Here is a 17785-nt window from a genome sequence, read left to right as displayed (position 1 = left end):
TTCATACTGAGTGAATCAGCCATATTAACCACACGACTTGGGAACAAATTACCCAACTGCCCATATTTATAGTGATGTCCTCGTTTCTAGAGAAATAGAAATGTATGAAGATTGTTGGTACGACCGGAGTGTTCGTCAGTAAGACAAAGGTGTTCTTAAGGTGTGGTTAGCTGTTGTAAGAAGGATATAACGTACACTGACGTTGATAATGGCTCGACACTGAGGAAATGCTAAAAAGGTTTACAATTGTAAGTTATGGTCAGGAGGGAGGAGGCGTCTCTATTGTTTTCGGGTATTTGTCTGTGACCGAGTCATCATGACAGTGTGACGTCACATAGCAACGAGTCAGAGCTTCGCGTCGCTTGATCAGTTTAGCGTGGAGAAGCCATCGAAGTTAAACAAAGAAAGGGCTAATACAGGCTTTTGTTCAGCGTTGGTAAAACAATTTGTCGTAAGTGTGCAAGCTTTGTTGCTTATATTGTTTGTGTGTAAAAGCTGTGTTTGTTTTGTCCGCACGTTTGTGTTAAATTCTACTCCAATCCACTTCGGGTCAGTGGCGTGGGCGCCATTTTGAAGTCGGAACTAGATAAATCCACCCTAAACGTCAGCCGTTTTCTCTTTAAATTGCCAACCGAATCTCCTCAGAAGAGGAGGTTTAATTCATTAATAACAGAAGTTTGATACGATAGTTGATTTGTGTTGATGTAACGAGCCATTTTGCTCATCAATCCTTTTGAATGTGAAGATACCGTGTTGAATCGCGTGTGGTTTCTTGGCTTCTTGACTGTCTGGGGTAAATTTTGCAGACTTTAACGCTGTCATTGTGTGTTAAGTTTGCTTGTTTGTTTACTGCTTGTGCCTAAGGTTTGCTGGTTAATCTGGTGCCCCTCTGTTTTGATCAAAGTAATTGCTGGCCTTTACTGCTTTGAAAATTTACTGCTGTTGGTTGTTTTATTCTGTTTTGTTATTGTTGGTAAAATTTGCTATTTGCATTTGTCTGCAGTTTTTTGTTGGCTTTTTCCCCGTATTTTACTTGCCTATGTCATTGTTGTTGTTGCTTGTTAGCAGTGTTGTTGGCTTCTGTATTTGCCTTTTAAAAAGATTATTCTTTTAATTAATTTAGTGTGACTATTACTTGAGAAAAAAACAATAATAATAATATTAAAGACATACAAAAGAGACAGAAAAAAAATATTTTAAATAAAAAGTACATAGCTTAATTTAAGAAGTTATATTATTTTAAAAAGGAAAAATTACTTAGTGTGAAAATTAATAAAGTAAGATCATATTTATATAATATATATCTATAATTATTTACTTTAGAAGAAGAAAACATCATGATGAATAAAAATATTTTATTGTGTATATATTTGACAATGGGCTTCTTGTTGTATGATTTATATTTTGACATTGCTTGGCTTTTTAGTCCTCACAATCATAAGATTGTGTATCTTGTGATGGCTGTTGTGCGTGTCCATATTGTTTTTGCAATGGTTGCAATATCTTTCCCAGGCCTTTCAAACCTTCCATGTGCCCTCTACATCCCTTCAAAGCCCCCATCTTTTTTGGAGACACAAATCCCTCACTCCTTTGAGTTACAAAGTAAAACTTTGCATGTAGTAAAAATGTTGGTCTCCTCTGTTTTGTCCTTTTTTATTATCCACTTCAAAGGGAAGGTAATTCAAAACTTCAACCTCTCAAACTTTCTTGTTTCCCTTTTAGCCTTAACCACCATTCTTTTTACACTGACGTTTTTGTTTTACAGGAAAGTATTGTGCATGGTGTCTTTAAAGCAAATGATTAAGTATAGATCAACTTTAAATTGTTTGTTAGAAATACTTCTATTCCCTGCTGTTATTACCTTGAAATTATTTCTATCTTTGCTTGATCCAGTTTACAAAATTTTGTTACATGTAAAGCCCCAATTCAACTTTTCACTGGTACAATATTTCTGGAGATTAAAATCACAGCTTTTTTTCTCCTGTCTAATGACCGTGTGCCTTTTTGTTTCTCATGGCTTTTTACTGAACCTTAGTATTACAAAAAATTGTTCTTTAAACTGTGAACTTCAATATCCTGTTTACTTGGCAACTGCTGCTTTTTTGCTGATAATTTCTGCACTACCATTTTCATTCTTTGTGGGTTTATATGTTGTTACTATTATTATATTTGGGGAGACCTTTGATGCCAGTTCCAGATCCTGTACAGAAATGCCACTCCTTTTTCCAATTTTATATCTCTCATTTGGTGTACTTTTAAGTTATCCCTGTGCCAGACTGCTTGAATTACACCACCCTGGTTTCCTTTTTAGCATGTTGATAAGATCTAAAAGGTTAATAACAACAATTCAAATTGTAGATATAACAGGCAAGCCACACACCCTGACTTTTGCACCATATGCCACAATAAAAGATCTAAGATCTCAAATAAATACTAAATTCATAATAACAAGTGATTTGTACTGGTTGTCATGCTGTGGAAAGCCTTTATTTGATTTTTTACTTTTGGAAGAAATAAGAGGAACAGTTTTTATGCATGGCCGATTGATGGGAGGTGTACAATGCTGTCTGAAGGGATGTGAGAATGAGGCAGGATCAAGAAAATTTGATAGTATGGTTGGGCGGTATGAACTGAAATGTGCCCCTGATGATGTTACACCTGAAAATCTCAAAGATCTTAGGGTATGTGATAAACATTACGGCAGTTTATCAGCAAGAGGGCATAAGCCTCCTAAGGGGAAAAGCTCCACTAGATCACGCAGCGATGCCCAGCTGGGCATCCTGAAAGTTACACCATGTATAGTGACTTGTTCACAATGTGGCAACAAGGTTTGCCTGAGTAGTGATGTTCCCTGCAAGAAACACCACATAAATATTTTTAAAAATACGTTTTCAGTGGGATGCAATTTTTTGGATGAAAGAACTGGCAATAAGACTGATTTACATAATGACTTGTATAGTGTAGATCCTTGTGATGGAACTTTTCCAGACTACATATGCATGTCATGTCAGCTTTTCTATTTAAAATCCATTAAAATAGAGCATGAGTACAAAGAAGCTCAAAACATCTTCCACCAAAAACAAGGTTGTTCAATTTCCACAATAACGACCGATAATGACAGCAACAAGCATGAGTTTTTTGAAGAAACAACTATTAATCCAACTAAAGGACAAGCCACTGTGCTATCAGAAAAAATGGTCTTGGATAGAGAATTTGCTGTGTCTGATGCTTTAAACTGTAAAGCAGGTATTTTTACAGATGTGTTGAATGAAATAATGACACAAACTGCTCCAAAAGAACCAGTAGATGCAGGAAATGACAGTGAAGTACAGTCATCACCTCTGCCAGTTTATACAGTTTTTCAAGGAGTTATTTCATGTATTTTTCCATGGACACTGTCATTTACTCAGCACACTACAGATAATACCATGAAGGTTACTTTTTCTCTTCCAAATAGTGGAAAAGGTGGTGTAATAACGAAGTGGAAGGAGTTAACCCTTTTTTTTCCTTCCGAAATAAAAACATTTCCTTCAAAGGATTTTAGTCCATTTACAGTAGAATTCTTGGGTAACAAAATTGACAATGGGGAACTACCACACAATATTTTTCAAGAAAACATATTAAACTCTGCTTTGGGTGTTATGCTTAAAACTATTGAAAACTTACCGGTTTGTCCAGGTATATATGATCCAGCCCTTGTTGATATAGCTGAAAGAAAAAGGGAAACAAATTTATACTTTGTGGATGGAAAAGGAGCAAATGTAGATGGAGAGATTGTCAAGTGCATTAGGAGCTTAAATTGCACCTACAAACTACCTGTCCATTCAAAAACCAGATGCCACAAATGTCAAGATATTTTACGATCTTGCTTTCGTTGGAAAACAAAACCTTCATCTGAATCATTTGAGTCTAAAACAGCCTATGACTCACACACTAAACTCAGTACTCTTTCACGTGCTGAACTCATAGCCAGAGCAAAAAATCTACACAAAGTGGTTGCCCAAAGCCAAAAAAAAGCAAAACGATATTACAGTTTGTACCTAAAAGAGAAACAAAAAAATGTGAAAGCACCCAAAAATTTTCAACCCAAATCATCTGACCTTGCTAAACTAATGGATATTGCCATTGAAAATCATTGGCTTGTTGAAAATTCTGTTCTCTATGCTCTACTTACTGACACTTTAACCTCACTGAAGAAACAGGAGGAGGAATTTGCAAAGCAAGGAAAACTTACCAAAAATAAGCAAAAGCCCCACCCTAAAGGTATGAGATATAACCCTCTTGTGATAAAGTGGAGCTGCATGATAGCAAGCAAATGTCACAAAAAAGGTTATGAGGTAGTCCGAAGCATTCTTCCAATTCCGTCCTGGGAAACCATCAAACAATATCGGCAGGCAACAAGTACAACAAGCCCAATCTCCCAGGATAATTTAACACTCATGGTTCAAGAAATGACCAGAAGAGGTTGTAAGGGTATTGGAGGTATTCACTGGGATGAAATGGTAATAAAGGAAGGGATTGTACTGTGTAAACGGACGGGAGAATTGGTTGGATTTGAGGACTTAAATATCAGTCCTGAATTCACCACAGCACCTGAAAATCTCAATGATGATGAAGAAGATGACAGTGACAGTTCCTCTGAGTCATCAGATTCCCAGTTTTCTAGTGCATCTGAACAGGAATATGATTCCAGTTCTGAAGCTCCATTACTTGATGTTAAAGAATCTCAGTCATCAAAAAAGGCCAAACTTGTTTGTCAGTTCTTTTTTTCATCATTAGAAGGGGACTTTTCTTGGCCAGTTGCTTCCTTTCCCTTACACAAAATCAATCACAGAATTCTTTCTACCCTAGTTTGGCAAGTCTGTGAGTCAATAGGTGGTCTTCAATTAGACAGTGGGAAAAAAATAGAGGTTCTCTATGGTGTTTCTGATGGCTCAACATACTCTCATGCTTTCTTTAGTAGGAGTGGGGCACAGAATTGGGTGACTTACAATCCATTCAATGACAACAAACCAATTTGGTGGCTTTCTGATTACCCCCATATGATTAAAAAACTAAGAAATTTTTTAGTTAATCCTGATGGTCATCTTCAAGTACAGGGAAAAAATGTAACAGTTAACCATTTGATACCTGTTGCTCAACGGCGTATGACAAAGTTGAACTGGAAACATATAAAATTAACACCCCGAACAAAAATGAGTGTTAAGAGAGCTGTTACTGTGTGTTCTCTTGATGTGGCATTAGACATCCTAAAGGGACCATTACCACCGGATGATACAGTTGGAACCCGGACATACCTCAAGCAATGCCACAAATTGTTTCAAATCTTTAACAACAATACAGAAGTTGATCCTGAAAGCTATAAACAATTGATATCTATTATGATGTGGTTTGACACCTGGTACAAGGAGGTGAAACAAAATAGTTTGCAATCAACCATCAGTTTAAAAGAGCACTGGAAGCAATTTATACCAAGAATAACGTATAAAGATCTCAAAAGAACTATTCGGGCTTTTCTGGGCGTTATCCAGTATGTGCAGATGCACCATCCAGAAATACACATTATACCTAAAACAATGTGTCAGGATGATGTGGAAAATTACTTTTCATTACAACGAGCCAGGATATCAGGGGGGAAACCAACCACACTACAATTTTTTGAGTCATCTGCCTCCCTACAAACCGAACTTCTTCTGTCCTCAGAAATGAAAGACTTGCAAGGAAATTTAGGCTCTTATGACTTAACAGCTCTTCCCAACCTTGTGTCACTTCCACTATCAAAGCAAAAACCCTCATCTGGCAAAAACACAACAGTATTCAGTGAAAAAGAAGGTTGGGAATCATTTGCTACTAAGCTAGATTCCGACAGTGTCATTAATGACAGGTGGGACTTCGATGAAACCTTTCACAATGCTGCAGACAAGCAACAGCTGTCTAGACATGTGAAACAGACAGTAGAATACATCGATCTCTTCTCCCCAACCACACTTTTAAGAACTTCACAACCCACACTGACTGCCCTTCATGCCAGAGAGAATCATCCCCATGTTTTGTTATTTGCGAGAAAACTTGACTACTTCATAAGATCTTCTTTCTTTACCGGCAACTGGTCTCCTACCTCACTTCAGAAAGCAATAGAAAAATTGAAGGAGGAAAATGCCCTCTGTTTCTACTGGAAAGAGCTATTACAAAAATTAAACATTTCATCATCTCAAATCATTTCATCATGTCAAGTTCTTTCTACATTTGTTCGTAAATTCACAAAGAGAAGGTGTGTTACATATTTAGCAAAAGATGGGCTTGCACCCAAACATGAAGAGGATGAGTCTGCAATTAGACAAATGCTGAAAAAATTTCAAACAAAACTGGACACAGGAAAGACATCATCCACAGCACAACCAACAGACGCCTGTTTTCGTTGCCACAAGCTAGGTCACTGGGCAGCAGAGTGCCCTGAAGGACATGAACCAGAGTGGTTGGCACAACAGAAGTGCTTTTATTGTGGACAGCAAGGCCACATACGATCAGCATGCCCCAAGAAAAGTGACAAAACACAGCATTTGTCTAAAATCAAGCAAAACAAACCTCCAGCTATAAAGCACACATGGTACCCTGCTAGTACATCTCTGGCAAAGCTGTTAGGTACTTTAAAATCTAAGAGTGTCAATGATTTTAAATGTTATCAACCCATTCCAACACCACCCCCTCGTGATGATGACCCTCGGTTCTACAGACAGAGGAGTGGTCAGTGGTTTAATTCTCGCAAAGGAAAAATTAATGGAAGCAAGGCTTCAACTGCCCTTGGATGGTATGGCAAAAAGGCAATGCTTGACTACTGGAATCAAATTTTAAGTGATTTGCATGGCTTGCCTACTAAATCAGGTGAATCAAATCTTGCTATGTTGTGGGGATCTATTAATGAAGATAGTGCTCTTGTAACTTACCTTAAAAACTTCTTTCTGGAGGACAAAGATGGAGTGGTTATAAAAGAAACTGGAATTTGGCTTTTAAAGGATGGAGACAACCAAGAATGGTTAGGATCCTCTCCAGATGGTATAATTGAAGACAATGGAATTTTAAAAACTGTTATTGAAATAAAATGCCCTTTCATGGGAGGAAAACCTATTCCTTACAAAAATGTTTGCATTAATCATATACCCCAAATCATGTTGGAAATGTTTTGCACATCAACAAAACAATGTCACTATGTTGTCTGGACACCAATTGGCACTAAAGTCTTTCTCATAGAAAGGGATGATGCATACATAGAATTGCTTCTAAACTACCTCTATAAATTTTGGGACCTTGCATCAAGAAAACTTGAGCCAGCATGGCATGAAGATGTCTTTGGGTTGAAGCAAAAGAGTAAGGAAATTGCTTTGAAAAGCCCTTGCATACGATTCATTTCAAACTCACTAGTAACACCAGATGCTCTTTCTCATGACGACCTGAAGAAATTTGCAGGTGTGCCTAATGACAATAATCAAAAACAAAAAACAAAAATACCTCGGAAATGCCAGGGCTGTAAAGAAGATGAGTGGAAGTGTAAACTTAATCCCTGTGAGGTACGGTTAAAGAGGACGAGTACGTGTAATGCCTTAGCTGCATACCAGTCTTACAAGTACGGCTCTAATGGCATACATAACAGCTGCCATCAAGATACTTTTCTTGAAGTAGCCTATCATGCATTCAAGCGTCAATTACATTGTCCTCCAAACAGTGATCTAGGGGAAGGCCTCACACAACTGCTCAGTTCATTTGTGTTAAGGGGAAATAAAAAATTTCATGACAGCAAAATGAACTTGTGGAGGTGGCTACGGGACAATACTACTCATGGCCATACCTATTATGCCTATGGGAAAGAAGCTGCTCTTGATTCCATTATATACAGGCTTACAGAAACAATGCCAAATCATCTAAAAGAAAGATTTGCATTAAAAACCAAATATGCTCAAGCTTGTGCCAATGTGAATGGAAGTCACAGTTCTTGCCGCAACTACACACATAGTGTTTTTCCAATTAGTACTGATGATGTTTTCGATAATCACTTCCTCTTGAACTCCCAAGAATTTGATATTATTCAAGTTATACAACATAAATTAACTTTAAACAATTTTGTAGGACTTTCAAAATGCTCTGTCCTGATGGACAATGATTCAGTGATGGCAGTTAGTGCAAACTCCGATTGTGCCATCATTCCTCAGCCTAACACTTGTAATGCCCCCATACAACAATCAACCACTGTTGTAAACTCACCGGATATATTTTTTGTGGGGTACACACACAATCCTAGTAAAAAGCATATTCCAAGTTGACCAGTAGACAGTAAATGCAACATGGAAGTAAATCACTGCACGTACCGAATTTCAGGAATTGTTTATCTGAAGTCTCATCACTACTTTTGTGAAGTGTATTCAACTCAGAGAAATTGTAAAAGTGGCTGGTACATGTATAATGGTTTGTGGAATAATGGAAAAGCAACTTTTGTTGGATCAAGGCCATTATTTCTAGAAAAGGAGAGTCTATACTTGCTGATGTTTGAAAAGATCAAGTCTAACAATCATGCAAATAATGATGGTGTTTCAACAACATTTTATAGGCCAATTCATTCCAACAACAATGAAATCATGAAAGACATAATAAACAAACACAAAGTTCTGCTCTCATTACCTGACAACAAAGTTAAACTTGACAACATCAGAGCAATTCTCCATTATCATAACATCTCTACACAAACAAATATTAAACTGGCAGACCTAAAGGATCTCTTGCTACAGCACTGCAACAATACAGAGTCAGTGCCTATAACTTTTGTATCAGATTATAGCATTGAAAATTATGCTGAGGCTAAAGAGAGTGAACACTCCGTCAAACATGAGCAAGACACATGTGTACCCATAACTTTTATAAATGATACTATGATTAATTTAGTAAAACAAAAGGACAACACAGATGAAGAATGCCTTGAAATAAAAAGCTTCAAACGAATTGATTTAACACCTACTAAGCAAGGTTACACACCTGAGAGGCACCCACCAAAAAAACAAAAAGTTGGAAGAATAGAAACAACTTCAGACATTAAAGGTGGCAAAAAAGAGTCAAAGTGTAAATCATTTAAAGAGTTGATTAAAAGCATGACTACAGAAATTGACAGTGACAGTAGTGACGATGATTTTGCAAAAGCATTTCAACCATTAATTGATACAGATATGTCCTTTGTGACACTTGATGAACCCACAGAAAGTGAAAAACATGCAATGCAGACCAAATCTTACATTTCTGATGCATTTGATTATTCGCATGAATTTCAAATGGTCAAAACACAAGATCTTTGGGAATATAGGGAATTTGACAGATCTCTCATGCCAAAAGCTAGCAATAATCACGATCATCTTGAACAAGTAAGACGTTTCATTTTGAAAAATGGTTTTCAAGAACCAATAATTATATCATGTGATCTTACAATTGGAAAAGCCTATATCACTGAAGGAAACCATCGTCTTTGGGTGGCCATTCAGGAAGGTATACCATTCATACCATGTCGTGTTATTCCTCACTGGCTGCCCCCCAATGGCTCTTACAAAAAGCTTGAAATTGATTTTTCCACTTTAAAATTTGGGGAAACAGTACTTCCTGAACAATTGGGATTGACGGTTGCACAGATTGGTTTCAATAAGTGCATAAAACAATAACCTTCATAAAAGATGCATCAAATCTATTTCTGTTTGTATACATAAACTTCAACACTGTCATAATTATAGTGTTCTTAAATTAAAAATAATTAGTATTAATTTGTTGATTTTAATATTTTGTACTTTGACAAAAGAAATTCCTTGCACCCCTGATCAAAAATTATTTAATGGAATATTGCAGTTGATATTGTACAATGCAATTGCACATAGATTCTAGCCTAGCAGTGTTATCCCGCTAGCATTAATATATGGAGAGCCGTTTGTAGAGCCTGAACATTAATTTTATAACCTGCATGTATTTCAGGAGCTATCTATTTGCCATTCAAAAAATTACGTTTTCCTGATGTTAATTCATGCACAAAACATGCATATAAGTCTCCTGTTGTTAGAAGTAAACGAGTAAATTTCAAAACTTACCACTGATCTCTACTGCCAGCCTGTTGCAGCAGGTAGTGACTTGATGTAAGCAGATTACATTTATGTCGTCTCCACATTTTTTCATTCCATCGACTTTAAAGGGATTGATGAGAAGAACTACGCACTTGGGCTCGCTGAAACTCGGCGTACATTAAGCTCAATGTATCATATACCAATCCTCCTATTCTGAGATCAGGATATTGCCACACCACCTCACACGTTGCCCGAAAGCGATAAACGATCATACAAACTGTGCCAATTTACAGACACTTCGCGGTACCTTTCTTTGCCTCATGTGAGGCTTTTGAAACTTTTTCCGACTGAACCTTATGGTGAATATTTCCATGTTATTTTTCAAAAGCTCTGCCTTATTGAAGAAGGCAAAAGATGAATCCAAACATTCAGAAAATTGACATCCTTTGCAACGTAACGAACAAGAAATTTGCCCGCCATTTTGAAAATCACCGATGTATGACGTGACGTCACACTGGCAGTGATCAGTGAACCAATGTTTACCCTAGAGACGGCCCCTCCCTCCTGGTTATGGTGGATGGTTATTTATCTCAGACAAAACCAAAGCAGCTATGGCCGGCAGAACTCAAAGTAGTTTTTGGGCACCTTTTGGAATTTTTTGAGTGTCTGGTATACATTTTTGGCATTGCTTACTCAGTGTGTCATAATGCCCGCCAATCGCAACTTATAATGAAAAACTGCAGACAACAGGCGCAAATTAGATATATCTATTTATCTATTTACTCATTTTATTACTGACTTATTTGTTTATTTATTTCACAAATTTCAGTTAACAAAATTAAAGTGGTGATCAAAATTTGAAGTGTATGCCAAACCTCCGTCTAAAATGGATAAAACTCGTTAGCTGCAGAAACAAAGCCTGCAAAGCCCCAGTAGCTCCGGCCCACGTTAGGAAATAATCTTTCAGGAGAGTATAATAATGACAATTTTCATGAGTTTTTTCGCTTATTTCTATGGGTTTGTTCTCAGACAGCATTTGGGCAGCACAAGGACGATATCGCTGAACACTTTTATTAAAATAAGGAGTTTTTCTCTCCCTTTTTTAATTGTAATTGTATAATGCCTCCAATGTTTAGCAAATGTCTGTTAACTTAGTGATGACAATCATTTTCTACGGTCACAAAAAATAAAGCTAAGGGAGAAAAAATCTGCTAATGAAACTGCACTCCCAGTGAGTTCGAACTAGCCGTGGTTTAGTGTACTTCATTCATTCTAACATTATATGCGCAAACAACATCAATGCCGATCCTCTACTGAATCATAATCAGCTGGCTATAAAAATGTATTCAACAACTCCCTTATCAAAATTTAATCCTTTAATTATTTTTTCAGACAAAAAGAACAGCACGGAAATTAAGAAAAAATAAACAACGAAAGGATTCAAGTTGACGTCTAAGAGAGAATGATAACTTCATTCACCGACACATTTGAGAATTAAGAAACCTCGTAGTCCTAGATATGATATTCTCAGAGGCGAATATTCAGAACTTACAATTTTCTGCAACGATAATTACCTTTTGATCCATTAAGTTTGATATTTTGGCCATTGTAATGTTTTAGAATCATTTAGATAAAATAATTTTGTTTTTCACAAATACCGGAATTGATCATTCGCATACCCAAGCATATAAAAGAGCTTCCGATCACTTCATTAAAGAGAGAGATCGCGATCACTGCTCCATCGGAAAAACACACAAAATAATGCTTGAATCAAGTAGGTTTTATTTTCGTAACGTGTTGATTATATTTGCATTTCAGTTATAAAGAAGTGTTTACGACTCGGATTCGTATCAATATTGACAAAATGGCCTCAAAAACTTTTGCCAGTAAAGTTATCATGTCATCCCTCGACGCGAGCTTAACTTTGGTTTCAATAATCGGCAATGGATCTTTCATCGCAATTTTTGTCCGATTTAGGAATCTTCGCAATTTTCCGAACATTCTTTTCGCCAATCTTGCTGTGGTAGACTTTCTCAACGCAGTCATTAATATCCCGCTATATCTTTTTTCTTTCGTCTGGGAAACCAGCTGGATGAGAGGAAAAACTTTGGCCGTTATTTCAACTTCGTTACACTTGGAGTTTGTTTTGCTTAACATGGTCTCCATGTCTGCAATTATGCTGGACAGATTCCTGGCCCTGCACTTTAGTCTAAAGTACTACACATGGAAGACAACAAGTAAAGCTTATGCAGCTGTGGTCCTCATTTGGTTGATCTGTACCGTCCTCACTGCCTTATCTACAATTTCTTTGCTGCAAATGGATATGGAAGCTGACACAACGATGGCAGAGGCTAGGGAGAAAATTTTTCAACAGAGAAAAGAGATAACTGCATCTACTATGGCCGTATTCATGGCAGCCTCAACAGTCCTTGGCGTCTTGACGGGTTACACCATATACCAAAATAAGAAAAAGGTAGGAAAAATAGTAAGATTAAGGATATGTTCGAGAACACTACAGTAAAACGCCGCGAAGAAGAACCTAGATTTTTTGAAGTTTGGCAAAATTTGGAGGCCTGAGTCATTACAGAGTTTTCAGAATTTTTAAAGGGGGGTGGTATTACATAAAGTATTTTCAAGATATCCCCTGACTAACAATTTAAGGCCAATCATAACCAGAAAATCTGCCAATTTCATTTTAAAAATTATTTATATTTGCATCACGTGACCAGTCACGCCCTGTTTTTTCGAGAAATTCTTTAAGTCAAAATTCCCACCAAAAAGAGAGTAAACCGTTTTCCTTCAGTAGGTCCAAAAAGTGGCCACTAATACTATTCATGTAAAAACAATCGGAATGAGGCGAGGTCGATAAACGTCTTTCTCCTGTCGATAATTTTAGTTGGAGGAGGACTGGCACTAGTCAGTGAACACCAATTGCACCTGCCAATTGTAATGCTTCGAACCATTCCGAGCTGATTTCGTAGACACTTTGTAGGGACAATGTTTTGATACAGAGAAAGCGGAGCTACTTGTTTGGCAAGTGGTGGGAATCGTCGGTTCCAATTTTCGAACAATGGAGGGCGTGGTTGATCACGTGACCAAATAATTTGAATTTCTTTTTTCAAGTTTTTTAAGTTTAGTTTACCTCACCATATATCGTCCCTTGTGAATGTTTTTAACCATAGTTTTTGGAAACTGTACATTAAAACCATAAATAAATAAATGGTATTTGTCCTTCATAATAGGCATTTATTTACCTCAAATCTGGAAGATATTTAATAAGCCAAACTTTTGGTCAAGAAGGATACTGTTGTTTATTACAAGAAATCGGTATAAATGGTATTTGCCCTTCATAATAGGCATTTATTTACCAAAAATCTGGAAGATATTTACTAAGCCAGACGTTTGGTCAAAATGTTTATGAAAATGAAGTCTAGTCTAACCCCACGTAAAAGAACCTGTTGATTTTTCTTGGCTAAACTGGTACTTATATTTTGGATTATTAAAATGACAAATTTCTGCTAATAGGTTCTTAAATGCTAGGTTCTTCTTCGCGACGTTTTACTGTATGCCATATAGTTTATTTTCGTGCCGACACAAAAAGCTGTCCACTATAGTATAAACACCTAATCTGATATGTGACTGTCCACTTTAGAGATCGGCGCGGAGCAGTTTCGCTCCGTAACAGAAATCGTTCCGAAGGCACCGTTGTTGTGTTAAGGTGGCTCGACTGGATTTTTTGGGGTTGATACCTCCCAACTGTCAGCATTAGCTACGTCGGCATGAGTAAAGATATCTGGGTTTTGTTGCAATCGGAGTCACCATGGCAACGTAATGACGCCATCACGTTTTTCATTTATCTTTGTGTTTCTCTGTTCCAGGAGTTTTTTGAAGAAATCGCTTTAGGGAGTATGTACCTACAAAAAGATAGAATTTGCATCAAAAAGGACCCTCGGTTAAATCTCCGGGATATGCTAATTACCGGGTAAAGAGATTAATGATACATTATAACATCAGAGCAACTCTTTGTGAGAGTTTCTGTGATATTAGAACCCGAGTAAGATGATTAAGTATTCCATCCTACACGATGAGCCGTGACGTTCACCGTTTCGGCTCTCACTGCTATCTGTGACGACAAGCCAATTAATAGCATATCCCGGATATTTCTTCGGAAAGTAATCGAGAATTCTTTTTGATGCAAATTTATATCTTTTGCTAGTTGTGCACGTGCATATGAAACTTGAAAACAATGCCAGTGAATAATTAGGACGCTCACTTGTAAACACAAAATCTGGGGGAAAAATTGGTTATATTTGAGGCCCTATTTAAAAGCCTTCCCTATTTTCAATGTTCTTGAAACTTGCAGGGAATATTTCTTGACAATTGATCTTGGGATTGTCGAATTTATAGAAACATTTATCGAGCGGTTTTTTGAAAAATGCGAAATTTTTAAGCATGGACCAAATTACGTCCAAAAATTGTATCAGAAGCAGCTGAATGCAAGTTAATAAAATTCTCCTTACTCGCGATCGCCCAGAGCAGTTCCCTTCATTTTTTGTATGCAGTTTTCAATGGAATCAAACCACTATGAGATGAAGCCTCGTTCCCAAAGATTATCATTTTCTTAAAATGTTAGCGAATTGTGTAGGTAGCATGCTATTTCACTGTTTTTATTATTCTTAAAACTACATTTCAAAATATTTCGAAAACGCTCTCATAGAATTTGTTCAAACTTTGCTATAATGGAGGCAATTATAGCAGGTACATACTCCCTAAAGCGATTTCTTCAAAAAACTCCTGGAACAGAGAAACACAAAGATAAATGAAAAACGTAATGGCGTCATTACGTTGCCATGGCGACTCCGATTGCAACAAAACCCAGATCATAAGAAATTTTCATCTTTATATGATACAGTTGGGTTAACCTTTTTTGCATATCTTTACTCATGCCGACGTAGTTAATGCTGAAAGTTGGGAGGTATCAACCCCCAAAAATCCAGTCGAGCCACCTCAAGCGAAGCCCTATCCGATATGGTCTTCGTGCCGGCACAAAAGTTGTGAACATCGCCTAAATTCTTAAAATCTGTGACAAACTTTAGGCGCAGCTGCGCTGTTAAACGTTAGTATAAAATTGCTTTTTAAATATACGTGTGGTAATAGACCCTTCGCAATCCAGATATTAAAATTTTATAATCAAATACTTTCCCTTTTCTTGTAGAGAATGCAGTTGAATTTACCAAACCTCCAAGCTGAAGGTCGAGAAAAGCAGGATATCAAAGCCACCGTGACTGTTGCTATGGCTGTGGTAACGTTCTATGCCTGCTACTTACCAGCAATTACCTACTCAGTCTGGAGAAGTAACACAAAATACTTCACGAAACACGTTTGGGTTTCCTTTTTGGTTGCTTTTTGTACGTTTATTTCAAGCGCTTCAAACCCTATCATCTACGTATTACGAAACAAAAGATACCGCGAAGCCATCAGGCAACTGGTAAAAGATCCTTTTGGGAGCAGCTCGTTTCAAGAGAAGCCAGTCAAAAATAACAGGAAAGAGAAGAAAAGTCCGAAGCATGTGTCGAAGCTGAGGAAAGGCGAAGACGAAGAACCAGGTGCATCCACCGTACACGAAGAAACTCATGAGGAGGCGTCGAGATGGAAATTTTGCAACAAGTCAAATGGTCCTGGCTAACAAAATAGTGAAAATAACTTGGAAGGAAAACGAAGAGTGAAGCCGCTCAGACGATCAGGCCTGCAGAAGAAGATCAGGACGGTAGAGGATGCATGCAGAGGCGTAGCTACCCGTACGCTCGCTACGCACTTGCGTAAAGTCTAGTGTCAAATAAAAATCTGAGATAAATCTAGCCTTTTCACTTAATTTGTGAGTAAGTGACGATTGATGTGCGGAAAAAAAAAATTTCATCTTACTCAAGTTATTTAGTATCCCTTAGGTGTAGAACGTAGCATCACCTCAGATTTGGGACTTTAAAAGCGGAAAGGGTGGGGGCAGGGGGTTAAGGAAACTGTGCGTAACTCTGGAAAAATCCTGGCTACGCCCCTGGAATCGATGGAAAAATAACACTTTTGACCGTCAAGAGACCCGTGAGTTCTATTATTGGTATGTTATACCCACGGTACCGGTTTTCAGGGAGTTTTTTTGTTTCAAAACGAGTGACTTAGAGAGGCGTTATTTGTTCAGGAAAGCTTGTAAGACGAGACAAGGCTTGTTAGCAATTTCGCATCGTTTCTTCATTTTCATCAGTCAGGTCAACCAGCAAAAACGACTGCAACGTTTAATTAAGGAACGATTTTGTGACCTCTGAAAAGTATTTCGTTGACCGAACAAGTCCGCGATTTATAAGAATGTCAGTTGAGAGATTTTAAGAACTACGAAAATGAAATCAAATGAAGAATGATCCTCGCAGTTGTGAACGCAATTAATGTAATTGCGTAAGAAAGCAGAAAAAAAATTCAGGACTTCAACTGATTTGAACCCGTGACCTCGCTATAACGGTGCGATGCTCGATCTAACCAACTGAGCTAAGAAGCCACAGATGTTGGGAGCTGGTGAATAATGTGTTCATATGTTGCCGTAAAAGAGATAAATGTGAGATGTATATGAAATAAATCATTTATAATTAAGAACTGAGGAAATGAAACCAAATGAAGAATGATCCTCGCAGTTGTACATCTCACATCAATCTCTTTCACGGAAACATATGAACCGGGGGGGGGGGCACTTTAGGAATTTCTGGGTGGGGATGTGCCGCTGGGAGCCTGGAACCCTTAATCTTTACCAGAGCTAGTTCAGCTGAATTTTGCTACCCTATACTAGAGTAAACTCCCCAAATCCCCCTATCCTAGAGTAGCTGTCACGGGACGAAAAAACGGATTTACCGAACGTCAAAGGTGAAGTCAAACGCGCGATAAAGGCCACCTTTGCACACCTTTGTACAACTTTGACGCGCGACAAATGTTTACATTTGCCCGCGGTCAAAGGCGCGTCTTCAGGCGATAAAGGCCGTTTTTGTCACGCCTTTAACCCCTACCTTTGACGCGCGTCAAAGGTATATTTCATTAGCATTTGTACCCCTATCAAAGGCGTCGTCAAATATGTCTGAGATTCAGGCCAAAGGTGTGACAAAAGCGCGGCAAAGTTATGTCTGTGATTAAAGTCAAAGGCTTGTGAAAAGTGTCGTCAAATGTGTCTGAACCTCAGTTCAAATGTGTGACAAAGTTGTCGTCAAATGCGTGTGAGATTCAAGTCAAAGGTTTAACAAAGGTGTTGCCAAATATGTTTGTTTTTTTTCCTCCCCTCGCATCGCGCCTCTCGCTCGTCTCGCGCTTCGCGTGAATTCCTCGTTCTCCTCGCGTTTCGCGTGAATGCCGCGTTATTGCCTGGCTAGTCATAAGCGCTTGATATACAGGCTAGAATCCAACTTGAGATTTTCAGTCAAATTCAATTGCGAACTGGATACCGTTTAAAAAGGTGGACAGATAAGAGATTGAGTTCTTAATCATGTACTTTATTGTCCTAAAACCTCACTAGATGATTACAAAGCTGAATAATTCCGATTAAAACTTTTTTAAACGCGTAAAAATGGTTTTTTAAAACATTTTCACGATTTATTGTCTAAAGTACTCAATGCAGTTTGTCAATGGACAATCATAATGACTGCCGCAAATTTTTGAAGCACTATAAATGTTCC

General features: G+C 37.8%; 1 long non-coding RNA gene across 1 annotated transcript; it reads right to left on the bottom strand.

Moving 5' to 3' along the window:
* Window positions 1–1338: 1338 nt before the first annotated feature.
* On the bottom strand, window positions 1339–10643 carry LOC140950199 (uncharacterized). Its single transcript, XR_012167156.1, has 3 exons — window positions 10110–10643; window positions 3667–3708; window positions 1339–2851 (listed from the first exon to the last, which is right to left on the bottom strand). It is a non-coding gene; the product is annotated as an uncharacterized lncRNA (long non-coding RNA).
* Between the last annotated feature and the right edge of the window lie 7142 nt (window positions 10644–17785).

The sequence above is a fragment of the Porites lutea genome, chromosome 10 (assembly GCF_958299795.1).
Source record: "Porites lutea chromosome 10, jaPorLute2.1, whole genome shotgun sequence".
Lineage (NCBI taxonomy): Eukaryota > Metazoa > Cnidaria > Anthozoa > Scleractinia > Poritidae > Porites > Porites lutea.
The sequence above is the reverse complement of the archived record's forward strand: the minus strand, read 5'-3'. Positions and strand labels throughout refer to the sequence as shown.